This window comes from Armigeres subalbatus, chromosome 1 (assembly GCF_024139115.2).
Source record: "Armigeres subalbatus isolate Guangzhou_Male chromosome 1, GZ_Asu_2, whole genome shotgun sequence".
Classification (NCBI taxonomy): Eukaryota; Metazoa; Arthropoda; class Insecta; order Diptera; family Culicidae; genus Armigeres; species Armigeres subalbatus.
In genome coordinates, this window is record NC_085139.1 from 299,686,107 (window position 1) to 299,706,301 (window position 20,195).

General features: G+C 43.3%; 1 protein-coding gene across 1 annotated transcript in view; it reads left to right on the forward strand.

The window, feature by feature from the left end:
- Positions 1 to 244: 244 nt before the first annotated feature.
- LOC134207797 (progestin and adipoQ receptor family member 4) overlaps positions 245 to 20,195 on the forward strand; it is a 100,328-nt gene continuing 80,377 nt past the window's right edge. Inside the window, exon 1 of the mRNA XM_062683714.1 lies at positions 245 to 744. The gene's annotated coding sequence lies outside the window, so the exon portion shown is untranslated. The remainder of the gene's footprint in view (positions 745 to 20,195) is intronic.

Consider the following 20,195-nt stretch of genomic DNA (forward strand, 5'->3'; position numbering starts at 1 on the left):
ATGACGTTACTTGTTAAATAAAATTTGTTCATTGTCAAACCAAATCAAACCACAAACCATTACAGACGCGATGTTATTATAACTTGAAGTATCTCAAAGTCAATTTTTGTCCAAGTAAAATGAACGCTGTGCAAGGTTCGCTCGGTACGATTCTCCCCAATACACCTAAAGGGGATCGGAAAATTCGCTCACGCAAACTTTCCTCCCGGAGTTTTCCCCCTCCTCGCTTCGAGCTGCCCGCGCCCGTCCGTGCGGGTGGTTTATGATGGCCTACTGCTGCTGCTGTTGCCGTTGGTACGCTATCCGTTCGAGTGCTCGCTCATTCAGTTCAACCCCGTCCGCCGAGCAGTGCGAAACACGGATCGAACCGCGCGGTACCAAATTTAACGCTGCTAATAGCCTCAGTGGGGCTGCTGAATTTTCCAAACCGCAACCATTGATAGTAACTAGTCGAAAACTGCATAAATGTATTCGTGAATCGAATACTGCATAGCAGTGTCAGCCCTTTTGGCCAAAAGGGCAACGCTAGGGATTCGTTCGGGTTCCCATTTGATTCAAGAGTTCTTCCGGCGGGGCTTCTTTTCTGGGACGGTTCTGCTAATTTCTTCTGCTTAAAACGAATTTCGGTTCAATGAGTGCGTGGTGTGTCGCGTGTGCAGTGATTTAAAGATTCAAGCGAAAGTCGTCTGCCGTCCTTAGAAGCTGAAATTGTGACCGGAAAAAAAATCTTCTTCCGCAAAGCTGGTTGGTAGGCAAAAGTGAAAATTTTTTGGACCACATGCACACACATACTCTGCACCATCATCCACATCCAGGGGGAGTGTGGAGTACAGCCACTCATACAAGCGCAAGGATGGGTGGATGGCGACCCAAGGGGATGTGAAAAGCTCTCGAGTTCGATGGAATGATGATGGGAGTCCTGATGGACTGACGACCGTAGTGCGGTGTTATGATGGGAGAGCAAGAGAGCGGCGAGCACTGGTTTTGGGAGATATTCGCACGCGGTCGCACGTTCGAAGTGAGATGAAAATCGCGCACGTGTCCCAGAAGAAGCTGTATTGGTCTGGTTCTGAGAGAAAAATCGCTGGTGGAAACAGATTTGAGTGTGTTGGTGATGACTTTTGATTACGTGCGGGGGATTATTGCAGAGCGGTTAGCATTAGCATCTCGATTCTATGGTTAGAACGGGAGTCTCGGCGGAAAGGACGGATTCTAAAAGGAAAGGAGGCATTGGTTCTCCATACGTAATGTGACAAGCTGAAGGATATTTTTGGGCATCGGAAGGTTCTAGTCGTAAGGAATACATGATGATATAGTAATATAGTGTTATGGCAAAGGATATTGTACCACGTGTGCCAGTTTCGGAAGTTAGATAGTACTTGTATATAAAATATGAGCTTTTCGTGGCAAATTGGAAATTGTTGTTTCCCTCATTTAAATTCGAACATTCTCCTTTCTAGTGAGATTCTATTAAGATCTGGAACTCTGGAAGTGTGTCTTGTTGGTAGTTTTCTTGATATCTCTGACACTTTGTTGGATATAGTCAAGCAATGTAAATGAATAATTTTTAAAGGCTTTATTGTGTGAAAACGATTCATGTGTATCAACAAATGCCAAGGAATTCGATGATTGGGAATGATTTAACATAAACAAAACAAAATGAAATACATTTCGCAATCTATAATCCGGAAATTTAGAAACATTTTTCCCGAAAGTAATTCAATTCAATTTAAACCCAATCAAATCCAATGCAAATCCAACCCAAATCCAATCCTATTCAACACCAATCCAAATCCAATCCAAATCCAATCCAAATCCAATCCAAATCCAATCCAAATCCAATCCAAATCCAATCCAATCCAAATCCAATCCAAATCCAATCCAAATCCAATCCAAATCCAATCCAAATCCAATCCAAATCCAATCCAAATCCAATCCAAATCCAATCCAAATCCAATCCGAATCAAATCCAAATCCAATCCAAATCCAAATCCAATCCAATCCAAATCCAAATTTAATCTACAACCAATCCAAACCCAATCCCAATCCAATCCAAATCCAACCAATATCGAAAGCAAATCCGATTCAAATCCAATCAAAATCGAAGGCAAATTTTATCCAAATACAAACCAAACCGAATCAAAATCCAATCCAAATAATATAAAATACAAATCCACTCCAAATCCAACCCATACCCAATCCAAATCTAATCCAAATCCAAAACAAATCCAACACCAATCGAATCCAATCCAAATTTAAATCCAATTTAATCAAACTCCAAATCAAATAAAATCAAATTCAAATCCAATCCAAATCCAATCCAAAACCAATCCAAATACGATCCAAATCCAATCCAAATCCAATCGAAATCCAATCCAAATCCAATCCAAATCCAATCCAAGTTCAATTCAAATCCAATCCAAATCCAATCCAAAACCAATCAAAATCCAATCCAAATACAATCCAAATCCAATCCAAATCCAATCCAAATCCAATCCAAATCCAATCCAAATCCAATCCAAATCCAATCCAAATCCAATCCAAATCCAATCCAAATCCAATCCAAATCCAATCCAAATCCAATCCAAACCAATCCAAACCAATCCAAACCAATCCAAACCAATCCAAACCAATCCAAACCAATCCAAACCAATCCAAACCAATCCAAACCAAACCAAACCAATCCAAACCAATCCAACCAATCTAAAAGCAATCCAAACAGAATCCAATCCAAATTCAACCAAACCAATCCAAACCAATCCAAAACCAATCCAAACCAATCCAAATACAATCCAAACCAAACCAATCCAAACCAATTCAAACCAATCCAAACCAATCCAAACCAATCCAAACCAACCAATCCAAATGCAATTCAAATGCAATCCAAATCCAATCCAAATCCAATCCAAATCCAATCTAAAAGCAATCCAAATAGAATCCAATCCAAATTCAATTCAAATTCAATCCAAATCCAATCCAAATCCAATCCAAATCCAATCCAAATCCAAATCCAATCCAAATCCAATCCATATCCAATCCAAATCCAATCCAAATCCAATCCAAATCCAATCCAAATCCAATCCAAATCCAAATCCAATCCAAATGCAATCCAAATGCAATTCAAATGCAATCCAAATCCATTCCAAATCAAATCCAAATCCAATCCAAATCCAAATTCAATCCAAATCAAATCCAAATATAATTGAAATCCAATCCAAATCCAATCCAAATCCAATCCAAATCCAATCCAAATCCAATCTAAATCCAATACAAATCCAATCCAAATCCAATCCAAATCCAATCCAAATTCAATTCAAATCCAATCCAAATCCAATACAAATCCAATCGAAAAGCCATCCAAATACAATCCAAATACAATCAAAATCCAATCCAAATCCAATCCAAATACAATCCAAATCCAATCCAAATACAATCCAAATCCAATCGAAATCCAATCCAAATCGAAATCCAAATCCAATCCAAATTCAATCCAAATCCAAATCCAATCAAAATCCAATCCAAATCCAATCCAAATCCAATCCAAATCCAATCCAAATCCAAATCCAAATCCAATCCAAATCCAATCCAAATCCAATCTAAATCCAATCTAAATACAAATCCAATCCAAATCCAATCCAAATTTGATCCAAATCAAATCCAAATTCACTCCAAACCCAATCTAAATCCAATCCAAATCCAATCAAAAGGCAATTCAAACCAATCCAACCCTATTCAAATCTAATCCAAAACCAATCCAAACCCAATCAAACTCCAATTCAAATCTATTCCAAATCCAATCCAAATTCACTCCAAATCCAATCCAAATTCAATCCAAATCTAATCCAAATCAAATCCAAATCCAATCCAACTCCAATTCAAAACCAAATCCTGTCCAAATCCAATCCAAATCCAACCCAAATCCAATCTTAATATAAATCCAATCCAAATCCAATCCAAATTCGATCCAAATCCAATCCAAATTCATTACAAATCCAATCCAAATCCAATCTAAAAGCAATCCAAATAGAATCCAATCCAAATTCAATTCAAATTCAATCCAAATCCAATCCAAATCCAATCCAAATCCAATCCAAATCCAATCCAAATCCAAATCCAATCCAAATCCAATCCAAATCCAATCCAAATCCAATCCAAATCCAATCCAAATCCAAATCCAATCCAAATGCAATTCAAATGCAATCCAAATCCATTCCAAATCAAATCCAAATCCAATCCAAATCCAATCCAAATCCAAATTCAATCCAAATCAAATCCAAATATAATTGAAATCCAATCCAAATCCAATCCAAATCCAATCTAAATCCAATACAAATCCAATCCAAATCCAATCCAAATTCAATTCAAATCCAATCCAAATCCAATACAAATCCAATCGAAAAGCCATCCAAATACAATCCAAATACAATCAAAATCCAATCCAAATCCAATCCAAATACAATCCAAATCCAATCCAAATACAATCCAAATCCAATCCAATCCAAATCCAATCCAAATCGAAATCCAAATCCAATCCAAATCCAAATCCAATCCAAAGCCAATCCAAATCCAATCCAAATTCAATCCAAATCCAAATCCAATCCAAATCCAACCCAAATCCAATCCAAATCCAATCCAAATCCAATCCAAATCCAAATCCAAATCCAATCCAAATCCAATCCAAATCCAATCCAAATCCAATCTAAATCCAATCTAAATACAAATCCAATCCAAATCCAATCCAAATTTGATCCAAATCAAATCCAAATTTACTCCAAATCCAATCTAAATCCAATCCAAATCCAATCAAAAGGCAATTCAAATCCAATCCAACTCCTATTCAAATCTAATCCAAAACCAATCCAAACCCAATCAAACTCCAATTCAAATCTATTCCAAATCCAATCCAAATTCACTCCAAATCCAATCCAAATTCAATCCAAATCTAATCCAAATCAAATCCAAATCCAATCCAACTCCAATTCAAAACCAAATCCTGTCCAAATCCAATCCAAATCCAACCCAAATCCAATCTTAATATAAATCCAATCCAAATCCAATCCAAATTCGATCCAAATTAAATCCAAATTCATTCCAAATCCAATATAAATTCAATCCAAATCTAATTCAAATCTTATTCAAATCCAATCCAAATCCAATCTAAATCCAATCCAATACAAATTTAATCCAAATCCAATCCAAATCCAATCTAAATCCAATCCAATACAAATTTAATCCAAATCCAATCCAAATCCAATCAAAATTCAATTCAAATCCAATCCAAATCCAATACAAATCCAATCTAAAAGCAATCCAAATACAATCCAAATACAATCCAAAAACAATCCAGATCCAATCCAAATACAATCCAAATCCAATCCAAATACAATCCATATCCAATCCAAATACAATCCAAATCCAATCCAAATCCAATCCAAATACAATCCAAATCCAATCCAAATCCAATCCAAATCCAATCCAAATCCAAATCCAAATCCAATCCAAATCCAAATCCAAATCCAATCCAAATCCAATCCAAATCCAATCCAAATCCAATCCAAATCCAATCCAATCCAAATCCAATCCAAATCCAATCCAAATCCAATCCAAATCCAATCCAAATCCAATCCAAATCCAATCCAAATCCAACCCAAATTCTATCTAAATCCAATCTAAATACAAATCCAATCCGAATCCAATCCAAATTTGATCCAAATCAAATTTAATCTAAATCCAATCCAAATCCAATCAAAAGGCAATTCAAATCCAATCCAAATCCAATCAAAAGGCAATTCAAATCCAATCCAACTCCTATTCAAATCTAATCCAAAACCAATCCAAACCCAATCAAACTCCAATTCAAATCTATTCCAAATCCAATCCAATCCAAATCCAATCCAAATCTAATCCAAATCAAATCCAAATCCAATCCAACTCCAATTCAAAACCAAATCTTGTCCAAATCCAATCCAAATTCAATCCAAATCTAATCCAAATCCAATCCAAATTCGATCCAAATTAAATCCAAATTCACTCTAAATTCAATCCAAATCTAATTCAAATCTTATCCAAATCCAATCAAAATGCAATCCAATCCAACTCCTATTCAAATGTAATCCAAATCCAATCTAAATCCAATCCAATACTAATTTAATCCAAATCCAATCCAAACCAATCCAAATCCAATCTTCACAAATGGCACAAATCTTCCGAATTGAGGTGAACGTGCCCCTGGAGCCGACGTTCTGATACCTGAAGTCCAATCTACATCAAATACAAATCTACTCCAAATCCAATGCAAGTCTAATCCAAATCCAACCCAAATGCAATCCAATCCAAATCAAATCCAAGTCCAATCCAAATCCAATTCATAACCATTCCAAATCATGACAAAAAAAATCCAAATCCAGTTCAAATCCACTCCAAATCGAACCTAAATTCACTCCAAATCCGATCCAAATCCAATTCAAATCCAATTCAAATCAATCTGAATCCAATCCCAATCCAATCCAAATCCAACCAATATCGAAAGCAAATCCGATTCAATTCCAATCAAAATCGAAGGCAAATTTTATCCAAATCCAAATCCAATCCAATCCAAATCAAATACAAATCCAATCCAAATCCAATGCAAATCCACTCCAAATCCAACCCATACCCAATCCAAATCTAATCCAAATCCAAAACAAATCCAACACCAATCGAATCCAATCCAAATTTAAATCCATTTTAATCAAACTCCAAATCAAATAAAATCCAATCCAAATCAAATTCAAATCCAATCTTTGTTTGGAAGCCCAAGACGATTTCATTCGGAAGCCCCAAAGGATTTGGTTCGCAAAACCAAAAGAATCAAAACAAGCATAGAAGGATTTTTTTCGCAGGCCCTAATATATCCGTTCGGAAACCCAGAAAACGGAACGGATTTCTTTTTGATTTAAGAACGGAAATCTTTTGTTCTTCCGAGCGGAACTTTTTTTGGCTTTCGAAAAGAATTCTTTTGGGTTTTCGAACCGATTACTCTTGCGCTTCCGAACAAAATCCTTTTCGGGCTTCCGTGGGAAATCCCAGGCATCCGCTCGGAATCCCTATAAGAATTCTAGTTGGAATCACCTGACCCTGACCCTGAAGCAAACAAAGATTGCGTTCCGAAGTCTGTGGAGTTTGTTCCGTTAATATACAAGCGGGAGTCTCCAAGAAAACCTTTTACCTACGATGGTGCAGCACGTGTGACTGACATCCACGTGCAACGACTGCTTCGATTATAGTTTATTCGATTATTGGTATCAATTATTTTTATTATTAACTAGCAGACCCGACGAACTTCGTTTCATCCAAAATTGATTTATTCTTTGATTAGTTCTCGAGTTATGCAGAATTTTCTGGTTCATTTGTATGGAAGCCACCCTTTTCAAAGAGGGGAGGGGTCTCGAACCATCTTAAGAACCTTCCAAGGCGGTGCTGGATATCATATTAGTATGCGAAGTCATTTTATTTCAGACGCTTTGCTACACTCCATGTCGTTTTATATAGTAAATATTGCAATTATATTTTCAGATATATCGCTGCTTTTCACATGTTTTCCACTGAGCATTATGCGAGCATCACTCGCGCTCATTCGACACTGAGCACTTTATGCGAGCACCACTCGCGCTCATTTGAAAAAATAGCAACACTGAGTTGCACTGAGCACTTTTTGCGAGCACCACTCGCGCTCATTACAAAAATAGCGACACTGAGCACTTTATGCGAGCACCACTCGCGCTCATTTAAAACAAATAGCAAAACTGAGTTACACTGAGCACTTTATGCGAGCACCACTCGCGCTCATTTGAAAAAAATAGCAACACTGAGTTGCACTGAGCACTTTAAGCGAGCACCACTCGCGCTCATTACAAAACTAGCGACACTGAGCATTTTATGCGAGCACCACACGCGCTCATTACAAAACTAGCGAAACTGAGCACTTTATGCGAGCACCACTCGCGCTCATTTGAAAAGATAGCAACACTGAGTTGCACTGAGCACTTTTTGCGAGCACCACTTGCGCTCTTTACAAAACTAGCGAAACTGAGCACTTTATGCGAGCACCACACACGCTCATTACAAAAATAGCGACACTGAGCACTTTATGGGAGCACCACTCGCGCTCATAACTAAAATTAGCAAGCCGATTTTTTTTCTTGGACAGAATTTATTTTCATTAGTATTCCACTGATATTTGATGATATCTTAGTTTAGGAAAAGTTTTGACTAAGCGGTCGTGATGTCGAGTCGAAATATGGGTCTGAAAATACCACAAAGTGAATAAGGGTATATTCACAAGTTAATCGAACCAAAAAGCAAAGCATGGCAAGCGTATGAACATTGCAAACGCCCTTCGCACGTCAATGCCAGCAGAGAACACAATTGCCAAACTGAAAGGCAATTGTAAAGCTCACATATATGTACTCACCATTTATGTATTCTGAAATATACCTATTTCTTCATAACGGGAATTTCCAAAAGATACCTCCCCCGATAATGATAGTGTTTTTTTTCGAGCTCTTAATTTTCCCTTTTTTTCACCCGCGTAGTACAAACAAAGGATGGTACACGATACAATTTGTCCTTGGGCACTCCCGCTTGTTTAAAACCAGATTCTAAATAAATGTATGATTTTAATGATTTCAATCTGGCAGGATCGCACAAATGTAGAGTTTGTTCCGTTAATATACAAGCAAGAGTCTCCAAGAAAACATTTTACCTACGATGGTGCAGCACGTGTGACTGACATCCACGTGCAACGACTGCTTCGATTATAGTTTATTCGATTATTGGTATCAGGCCTACTTCGATGGTTTCAAAGCCATTCAATTTACTAATATAGTAAACAGCAAGTGCTATTTCACTGCCACACAGTCCAGAGAGCTCCAATCGAAAGTACAAAATAATACCTTTCGAAAGACCAAAAGTATTCCGTTCGGAATCCTAAATTGATTTTGATCAAAAGCCCAACAGGATTCTATTCGGAAGCCCAGAAGGATTCCATGCAAAATCCCAAAAGAATTTCGTTCAGAATGCCAAATGAATTCCGTTGGTAAACCCAGAAGTATTACGTCCAGAGGTTCCAAAATTCTGTGCGAAAAGTTGCCCAAAGCTCAGTAATGTTCAATTTTAGGTCTGCATTTTGAACGTTTTTGCCTTCAAGGACTCGCACTGCTATACGAAGTTCATCACCAGCTAAAAAGCACAAACAAAACAGGCGCCAATGCATTAGTGATCCATAATCACGCGAGTCCTGTTATTAGGAGTGACATCCAAATAGTGTATTATGGTATCATGTTGTCGCACCATGCGTCTCCACCTCTTTCTTTCAGAAGAAAACTTGGACAAAGGGAAATAGCTTCGAAAAGTAGATTATTGTTTTGATTGTGACTTAACGTAGGTAGTAGATTTTGTTTGCTTTCTGCTTCCAAACTCTGGTAGATACATCCACTTTATACATTTTTTCCCGTAGATATCACGTGCTTCTGGAAGCCTATTTCCTGCTATCTAGTCGCCTTCCGGTGAAACTAATTCTGCCACCACGCTTCATGCTTCTAATTGGATTGTGCCTTCCTCAAGCTAGCATCGAAGCAACATACCGTGGCGAAGCACACGTACAATGTACCTAGTGCTTATACTAAACGATACTTCACAAACAGTCAGCGACTGTTGGCAATTGCCGTTGGTGTCGGTCACATGTGGGCACCGATGATGGTGATCGAGAGCGCGGGCGGGTGCCGTTTCAATTTGGCTTCAATTTCCGCGAGCCAGTCCAACTAAACCGATCCACGCTCCCTCAGCCCAGCTCACAGGACCGAAAGTATGCCCCCGGATCGGATTCAAGTTCAAGCTTAGCGATTTTGTAACATCGAACATGAGAGTGACAGGAAAAGCGCTTCATTGGATTCCTCCGGGCGGCGTTCCAGCTGGCTAAATAGCGGGCCCGGTGCTTTTTGCCGAGTCATTTTGTTTTTTCCCTCGCACGAGATTGCATGCACGGTGAATACAATATCGAAAATCCGGTCCGTCCGTGGCGGCACAGGCCCTGGTGGCAGAAAAGGAAATTATTACCATCAATCATCTCAGTAGGCGCTGCGGACTAAACAAGCAGGCACAGGAAGGAAGCCATGCTTCGGAACGACGACGAATACGGTCGCGGTTGTTTGCGATGATGGTGGCGATTCAATTGGAAAGGCTCAAGATTTCGGAAAGAACAGAGACATAAAACCACATAATGTCACTGGAATTAGAGTAGCTTTTTGCAATAATAATCATGGCAAGAATCGGTTGAGCTGACGTAATAAAATACCCAAGCAATGGTAGCGCCCTATGGACAGCGCAAATGCTGCACAACTGAGATTTTTGAAAGCAGTTCTTGGAGAAATGTTAAATAATTTTCTGAAAAAAAATGCTAAAGAGATCAGAAAGCACGGAACATTCAAAATAAATATTATATTCACGTACAATGATGTTTTCAGTCCGTTACCGCTTCGCATGACTACTCCTCGTCGTCGTTGGGTGAAAGGGCAATCGGAGAAATTATAAATAACCGGATATTGATTATGCCATTAATCCGCACGTGGGGTGTGTAGTTGTCTACGCCGACCGTGCGCCTTTTATATGGTTTTTGTGTTTGATTCGAAGTTTGGGGGCATATACCGTAGGTATACATTGACCAAGAACATGATACAACGGCACATAATTGAAAATCGACTGTTAGACTTATATTTATTCTATCGCTGTTTGTAAATTTTGAAGAGTTTCAGCAAAGATTCCTGTGGTCATAATAGCAAAAAGTTGTTAGTATAGCGTTAAATTATTTTATGCATGTTATTAAAAAGCAATTAATGATTCTCAAGTGTAATGTTTTCATGCTTGATCAAATACATTATACGTTTTTTTTTTTTGCTTTCATACATATTATTACAACGAGAAAGCAACTCTCTACTATTTCATTCTACTCTTTTATTAAATATGAAAAAGAACAAACAAGTATCAAAATTAGAATAAATGAATTCGACAGAATTCAATCAATTTGTCAGCACTGATATACGTTGCTGACATTAATAAAAAACATCTAGACAATCACAATTAAATTTGTCACATCATATCCTAGATATTTACCGTATACTATTGTTCACCATTGTTAGCTACCAAAAATATGACAGCAAATTCTTCTTCATGCTGATGTATGAAACCGAGAACGTCAAACAATCAGAGTGAGGGTTGTTATTGTTCCTATATTTGGCTTTCGCAGAACGTAAATATTCTCATATCGCTTGGTTGCGTTCGCCCACATGAAACAGCACAACTTCTCCTTCCGGTTTACCCTTTTTGAAAGCGGTGTTGAATAACACGGTTGAACATAAATGAGCTTTGTAAAGATATAATGAGATGAAATTTAGACTCCTATCAATGTTTAAAATTAATGAGTATTGTGCTGAGTCCTTTTTTCAATCAGCGAATAATTTCGTTCAAGCGAAACAAAATAATCAATTATAAAAAATTATATGCCTGAAGTACCAGTAAATTACTTAATATTAACCTTGAATACTTTTACATTCGAACTGGAACTTGCCCAGGTATGAAGTGCATAAGTCACCCACGCATAGCTCTGGTCCTCACAAGTTCCAATACTCACGCTTCCACGGGTCTTCCGATGACAATTGACCACCAGCTAAGGGTTGCGTACTTAGCTGGTAGTGTAGCCTGGGCACTGTTGTCCTTCTGACATCAGCTAGAGTGAGAGGGTGCGTCCTGTGGGGTCTGCCTAGGATGTGGTGGGGTTCGACAGTGGGGTCTGTTGAACCTCTATAAAAAGCTGCATGTGTCACCAAGCAGGCCTTATCAAAGCGACCGTGTGCCGCTCAAAGCACGCTAGCCTAGTCCTGGTGTTGGGTGGGACTTTAAACAAATTTGACCCGACTGATCGAGCGTCTGTCCATCAAGGAGGTGCGGCTCCAACAGCGTCTGTTCTGGCATCTAGCGGCTGAGTATGAAATGTTATTCCCCGGAAGCTATACCTAAGATGGCAGCCCCATCCCGGTGGATAGAGAACCTTGGGCCAACAACCTTCTGTTCCCGAAACATCAATTTGTTCGAGAATCCGATAATGAAAAATACGGACTGATTGTACGGCGATGACCCTTAGCGCGGAACAACGGACACGAATAGGAACATGAAAAGTTTCAACCCTAGCCCAGCAGGGTAAATTGGCACAACTTGCCAATGAGGCACGCCGCATGAAGCTTGATATCCTGGTACTGAGTGAAATCCGTTAGCCAAACTTTGGAGAACACAGAACGCCGTCGGGACAAGTTCTGCCATACTCTGGTTTACGAGATGAACACGCTCCCCGGCATCGCGGAGTTGGCTTCCTACTAAGCGCTCAGATACACTCTGTGCTTATGAAGTGGGAACCTACAAGTGAAAGGTAATCGTTGCCAGATTGAGAACACGGGTCCGAAACCTTACTATAATCCAATGTTATGCGCCAACCGATGCTGCCGATCTGCAAGACAAAATGAATTTCTACAGCCAACTTAATGCCGTCGTAGATAGAATTCCAAAGGGTGATATCAAGTTCTGTTTGAGCGACTTCAATGCGAAGATCGGATCCGACAACTCGAACCATGAGCGCCATGGTCTCGGAGAAATGAGCGAAAACGGAGAGCTGTTCGCAGAATTTTGTGGTAATAACGACATGGTGATCGGGGGATCGCTCTTCCCTCATCGACCGGTTCACAAGGTCACATTGGTCTCCCGTGACGGCTTTACAGGAAATCAAATCGACCACATCTGCATCAGCCGAAAATGGAGCCTTCTTGATGTACTGAATAATCGTAGTGCCGATATCGCGTCTGATCATCACCTCCTCATCGGCGAAATACGTTTGCGCATTGCCCGGATTCGTCGGCGGGAGGAAAGAGTTGGACAACGATTCAACACACGCCGACTGGAAGATGCCACGGTGAGACGGGTGCTGCAGATATTCCGGAAGGTGGCAGCGTGGAAGACGAATGGACCGCCATCAAGAGTGCCCTCTGGCCGACGAAGAAGAGAGCCGCCGCAACCGGGGACATTCGCCTCCTCTACGATATCTCACGACGCTTAAGTGGGGCGAAGATGAATGCAACGATGTCTGTGAAAGACGCGAATGATCAGTTATTGACCGACCCAACTGACCAGATGAAACGATGGTTCGAGCACTTCGAACAACTTTTCACCACCTCGGCAGGATCTGCCTAGAATCCGACATATAACACGCGTCAATACCGAAGCTCCATCACTGCTAAAGATTCAAACAACTATCCAAAGCATGAAATCGAATAAAGCCCCAGAGGTCGATCGCATATCAGCCGAGATGCTGAAAGCTGACCCCATGACATCCGCTCAACTACTGCATCGATTATTTCGTAATATATGAGAAATCGCAACTTTCCCGGTCGACTGAATGCAAGGTATCTTAGTGAAGGTGCCCAAAAAAGGTGACCTGACTGTATGCGATAACTGGCGAGGCACTAAGTTGCTGTGTACCATTCTCAAAGTTATATGCAAAATTATCCAAGCCCGGAGTCAGGAGAAGATCGATGCGACTCTCCGGCGGCAGCAAGTCGGATTCCGTACCGCAAGATCCTCTGTGGACCATATTGTCACGCTCCGCATCATGCTGGAGCAGGTCAACGAATTCCAACAGTCCCTTTACTTGGTATTCATTGACTACGAAAAAGCTTTCGACCGTCTCAATCACGAGAATATGTGGAGCGCCCTGAGACGCAAGGGGGTTCCTGAGAAAATCATCGGCCTCATCGAAGCACGGTACGAGGCCTAGTAGAGTGCTGCACAATGGGGTCCTGTCCGACCCTATCCGCGTCGTAGCTGGTGTGAGGCAAGGTGTATTCTATCACCGTTACTGTTCCTCATCGTAATCGATGAGAATCTGGTAGATGCGATTGACCGTGAACCAAACCGCGGGCTGTTATGGCAGCCTATAACCATGGAGCACCTAAACGACTTCGAATTGGCTGATGACGTTGCACTCCTCGCGCAACGGCGCTCTGATATGCAGAGTAAGCTCAACGACCTTGCCGAGCGCTCCTCCTCGGCAGGTTTAGTCAACGTCAACAAAACCAAATCGTTGGATGTAAACACGGTGACTCCTTCCAGTTTAACAGTAGCCGGGCAACCAGTGGAGAATGTTGAAAGCTTCCAATATCTTGGTAGCTAAATGGTGTCAGACGGCGGTACCAAGATCGACATAGGCGCACGGATCAAGAAAGCAAGGGCTGCCTTTGCGAGTTTAAGAAATATCTGGAAAAAGAGGCAGATAAGTGAACGCAACAAAATACGAATTTTCAACTCTAACGTGCAATCTGTGCTGTTATACGCTAGCGAAACATGATGTGTATCAGTGGAGAACACTTAACGGCTGCAGGTGTTCATCAACAGATGCCTGCGGTATATAAGGCTTGTACGCGACAAAATCTGGACACCTTTAAACACGTATAACTTTTGAAATAGCTCATCAACGAGTGAAATATTTCGTAGATTGATGAATCTATGTCTGTACTTTCTGAAAATATATTTCTTATGAGTGGTACAAGTACGTAGTGAATAATGACGTCGAAGGAATTGCAGGTTCGGAAAGAATTGTGTGCAGTCGCAATTGAAATTCGGGTCTCTCGATCCAGAAAATGACTAAAAACATTTTGTTTTCATATGAACACTTCTCAAAGCGTTTTAAAATTTGTCGATGCTTGTTCGACAATATCTAAAACGTCAGAGAGTGGAACAAAAACGGATGTTATGAGCCACCAGAAGGATACGAGCTCGAAACAAATTCTACTGAGGATGCCAGATCATTCGGCACGTATTATTTCTTAGAAAATTTAAATGTCACCAAGTTTCGTGCATACATCGAAGCATCGATAAGGAATGAAGCCATTTGAAGTGAAAAACGTACCGAATTAAACCAATAGCAGTTTATTTTTATTCTTAAAGTTATGTGTCCAGATTTTGTCGCGAACAAGCCTTAATTCGGGTCTGGTGGTCTCACAACTGGTTCTCAAATAACGAGCTCCATCGTCGTTGTCACCAGAGGCCGAAGTGGGGCTGGGTTGGCCACACTCTACGTAGGGGCGGAAACGAAATCTGTAAACAAGCATTAGACTGGAACCGGGACATCGCAGCAGAGGCAGACCCAGAGGCTCTTGGCGGCGAAGCCTCAATAAAATAAATAAAAGAAGTCGACCGAAATCTAACCTGGCAACAGGTTAAAGCGATAGCTGGGCAACGCTCACGATGAAGATCTTTCAAGCTGACCCTTTGCACCACCGGAGGTGTACAGGATTCATAAGTAAGTAAGTAATCTCAAATCACGAGCAGCAGGGACTATGTCCAAGGGCTTGACGATCCCTCCCCAGGCCATCTGCGAGTTGTGGAGCTTGCGTAGGATGTGGTGGGGTTTGACAGTGGGCCCTGTTAAATTTCTATAAAAAGCTGCATGTATCCGCAAGTAGACCCCACCAAAGCGACCGTGTGCCGCTCAAAGCACACAAGTCCAAGTCCTGGTGTTAGGTGGGACGCTAAACAGCCCTGACACGACGGCCCTACGACGAGACAGGAGGTTTGCGCAGGCCCAATAAGCCGCCTGGAAAACCAATAATTACGAACAATATAAGAGATAATGCGACTCGATATAATCGGCAAAGACCTAGGCGACGAATAAAGGATTACGATTGGAAGCTTGGAACATGGAACTGCAAGTCGCTAGGTTTCGCAGGTTACGACAGGATGATCTACGATGAATTACATCCTCGCAACTTCGACGTCGTGGCGCTGCAGGAGATTTGCTGGACAAAACAGAAAGTGTGGAAAAACGGGCATCGAACAGCTACCTTCTACCAAAGCTGTAGCACCACCAACGAGATGGGAACCGGCTTTATAGTGCTGGGTAAGATGCGTTACTCGCAGTGGCTAACACCCTTGCGATGAACAAAGCTCCAGGCCCCGATGGAGTTCCAAACAGTGCACTTAAGGCAGCGATCATAGCGAACCCGAACATGTTCAGGCTAGCTATGCAGAGATGCCTGGATGAGTGTTGTTTCCCTGAGAGATGGAAAAGGCAGAAGTTGGTACTGCTGCCGAAGGCCGGGAAGCCTCCGGGTGACCCATCGGCGTACAGACCAATTTGCCTGATCGACACGACGGGTAAACTGCTCGAGAGGATCATCCTCAACAGGCTCACCCCGTACGCAGAGGGTACGGATGGCCTGTCGAGTAACCAGTTTGGTTTTCGGAAGGGTAAGTCCACGGTGGACGCTATCCATTCAGTCCTCAAGACTGCAGAGGTAGCGATCCAACGGAAAAGGCGAGGAATTCGATACTGTGCGTTGGTGACACTGGACGTGAAGAACGCATTCAACAGCGCAAGCTGGGATGCCATCGCGCTCTCGTTACACCGGCTTAGCCTGCCGGTGGGACTGTACCGGATCTTGGAATGCTACTTCCAGAACCGTGTGTTGCTATACGAGACCGATGCCGGTCAGAAAAGTGTTCCTATTACCGCAGGAGTCCCGCAAGGGTCAATCCTGGGTCCGGTACTATGGAACCTGATGTATGACGGGGTTCTGAAGCTAAAGTTCCCTCCTGGTGTGAAGATCGTCGGCTTTGCTGACGATGTAACCCTAGAGGTCAATCCCCGAAGTAGAGCTAACCGCAGAACACGCGATCAGCACTGTGGCGGACTGGATGAGTGCGAGAGGCCTTGAGCTCGCTCAACATAAGACGGAGGTGGTTATCGTCAGCAACCGTAAGTCGGCACAACATGCAGTTGTACACGTGGGAGACGTCGCGATCACTTCAAAGCGGAGTCTGAAGATTCTTGGGGTCATCATAGACGACAAGCTTACCTTCGGTAGCCATGTCGAATATGCGTGCAAGAAGGCTTCGACTGCTGTGGCGGCATTATCGAGGATGATGTCCAACAGCTCCAAGGTGTGCGCCAGTAGACGTAGGCTACTGGCAGGCGTTGCCGCATCTATTCTTAGGTACGGCGGCCCGTCCTGGGCAAAAGCACTGGGGGTAACCAGTTACCTGCAGAAACTGGAGAGCACCTACCGCTTGATGTGTCTCAGGGTGATATCGGCCTACCGCACGGTATCGCGCGACGCATCCTGCGTGATAGCGAGTATGATGCCAGTCGGGCTGGTCATCCGGGAGGACGAGGAGTGTTTTGACCTACGTGGCACCAGAGGAGCCCGCGAGCGTACCAGGGTGACTTCGGTTGCCAGATGGCAGCGCGAGTGGGATAACTCCTCGAAAGGTAGGTGGACCCACCGGCTGATTCCTAACATATCAAGCTGGGTGGGGAGACCCCATGGGGAGGTTCACTTCCATCTGACACAATTCCTGTCAGGCGGAGGTCTCCGTCTGCCCTGACTGCCCAGGTGTTGACGAAACTGCAGAGCACATACTGTTCGTATGTCCTCGTTTCGACGTCGAAAGAAGAGCAATGCTAGACGTTTGCGGCCGGGACACAACTCCGGATAATCTTATCCAAAGGATGTGTCAAGCGGTGGAGAAGTGGAACGCAGTCTCGACTGCAACCACTCAGATTGCCTGCAGCTTGCAGAGAATCTGGCGCGCCGAGCAACAATCGACAAGCATGACTAACTTGTGATTGGTAAGTTAGAGCGAAAGTGCCGAACGCGAAGAAGTGTGTGAATGGTCTGCCCATGCAGAGGTAATAGCGCAGCGGGTGGCAACCGAGATCGTCACCTCGAAGCATGGCAGAAGGGTGAATGAATAGGTGTATGTATGGACTGCACACGCCGCGCTGGGAGTAGCGCAGGAATGTTGGTTCCTACGACTACTGATACCACGCGGCGTGGCAGAGGAGTGTGGGGGAGCATCCAAGTCAGTCTCACATGGTACGAAAGGAATGAGTTGAGTCGTGTTGAGCTAGTCTCATATGGCATGAATGAGGTGAGTCAGACTCACATGGTATGTCAGAAGTGGGAACCTAAGCGAAGAGTCCCACAAGGGATGCCAGAGGGAGTGTTAGGTCGAATGACTCGAGTAGTATGTGTCAGCGCGAACTGAACGAAAGAGGTGAGCAGTCTCACATGGTACGATAAAGGTGGGCATAGAATTAGTCCCACACGGCATGAGAAGGGTGGGCACAAAAGTTAGTCCCGCACGGCATGAGAAGGGTGGGCACACAAGTCAGACCCATAGGAGCGTTAGCGTGTGTGCAAGCATGGAGTGTATGAGCATGAATCAAGGGTTTGGGTGGGCACACAAGTTAGACCCGCACGGCATGACAGAGGTGCAACAGAGTATGTAGGGTATGTTTGAGGGTGCGATAGAGCGAGCACCCAAGTCAGTATCGCACGGGACGGGTGCCTGTGTGAGCGAGAACGAGCGAGTACGTTTAGTACTGCCATCCCCCAGAAGTAGTACTGGGAGGTAGTTCCTGGGGGAAACGATGGTGGAGCCCAAGGGAGTTTAGTCGGTATTACCGGTATGGTCGAGTCCGACACTCCAGCAACTACAATGCACGTGTACTGGGTTAGTGTGTAAATGCATTCTCCCTTGTAAAAAAAAAAAAAAAAACACGAAGGGAGACCCGACGATGAGAAAGAAGCGTTCTATGCGCAGCTGGAGCAGACGTACGATGGATGCCCACTGCGGGACGTCAAAATCGTCATCGGTGACATGAACGCACAGGTAGGAAGGGAGGAAATGTATAGACCGGTCATCGGACCGGATAGTCTGCACACCGTATCGAATGACAACGGCCAACGATGCCTTAACTTCGCAGCGTTCCGCGGAATGGTAGTCCGAAGCACCTTCTTTCCCCGCAAAAATATCCACAAGGCCACATGTAAATCACCTAACCAAGAAACGGAAAACCAAATCGACCACGTTCTAATCGACGGTAAATTCTTCTCCGACATCAAGAACGTCCGCACCGCAGTGCGAATATTGAATCCGACCACTACCTCGTTGCAGTATGCCTGCGCTAAAAACTCTTGACGGTGTACAACACGCGTCGAAGTCGGACGCCGCGGCTTAACATTGGGCGGCTACAAGACGGTAGACTAGCCCAAGAATACGCGCAGCAGCTGGAAGTGGCACTCCCAACGGAAGAGCAGCTAGGCGCAGCGTCTCTTGAAGATGGCTGGAGAGATATTCGATCCGCCATTGGTAGCACAGCTACCGCTGCACTTGGCGCGGTGCCCCCGGATCAGAGAAACGACTGGTATGACGGCGAATGTGAGCAGTTAGTAGAAGAGAAGAATGCACCATGGGCGAGATTGCTGCAACAACGCACGAGGGCGAACGAGGCACGATATAAACGGGCGCGGAACAGACAAAACTCGATTTTGCGGAAGAAAAAGCGCCAGCAGGAAGATCGAGACCGTGAAGAGACGGAGCAACTGTACCGCGCTAATAACGCACGAAAGTTCTATGGGTAGTTGAACCGTTTACGTGAGGGCCACGCGCCACAGCCTGATATGTGTAAGTACATAAACGGAAACCTTCTTACGAACGAGCGTTAGGTGATCCAAAGGTGGCGGCAGCACTACGAAGAGCACCTGAATGGCGATGTGGCAGACGAAGATGGCGGTATGGTGATGGACCTGGGAGAACGCGCGCAGGACATAATTTTACATGCTCCGGATCTCCAGGAAATCCGGGAGGAGATTGGCCGGCTGAAAAACACCACGGACCAGGTGTTCGCCATTCGCCAAGTACTGCAGAAATGCCGCGAATACAACGTGCCCACACATCATGTATTCATCGACTTCAAAGCCGCATATGATACAATCGATCGGGACCAGCTATGGCAGCTAATACACGAACACGGCTTTCCGGATAAACTGATACGGTTGATCAAAGCGACGATGGATCGGGTGATGTGCGTAGTTTGAGTTTCAGGGGCATTCTCGAGTCCCTTCGAAACCTGCAGAGGATTACGGCAAGGCGATGTTATTTCGTGTCTGCTATTCAACATCGCGTTGGAAGGGGTAATACGAAGAACAAGGATTAACACGAGTGGTACAATTTTCAATAAGTCCGGCCAGCTATTTGGCTTCGCCGACGACATAGATATTATGGCACGTAACTATGAGAAGATGGAGGAATCCTACATCAGACTGAAGAGG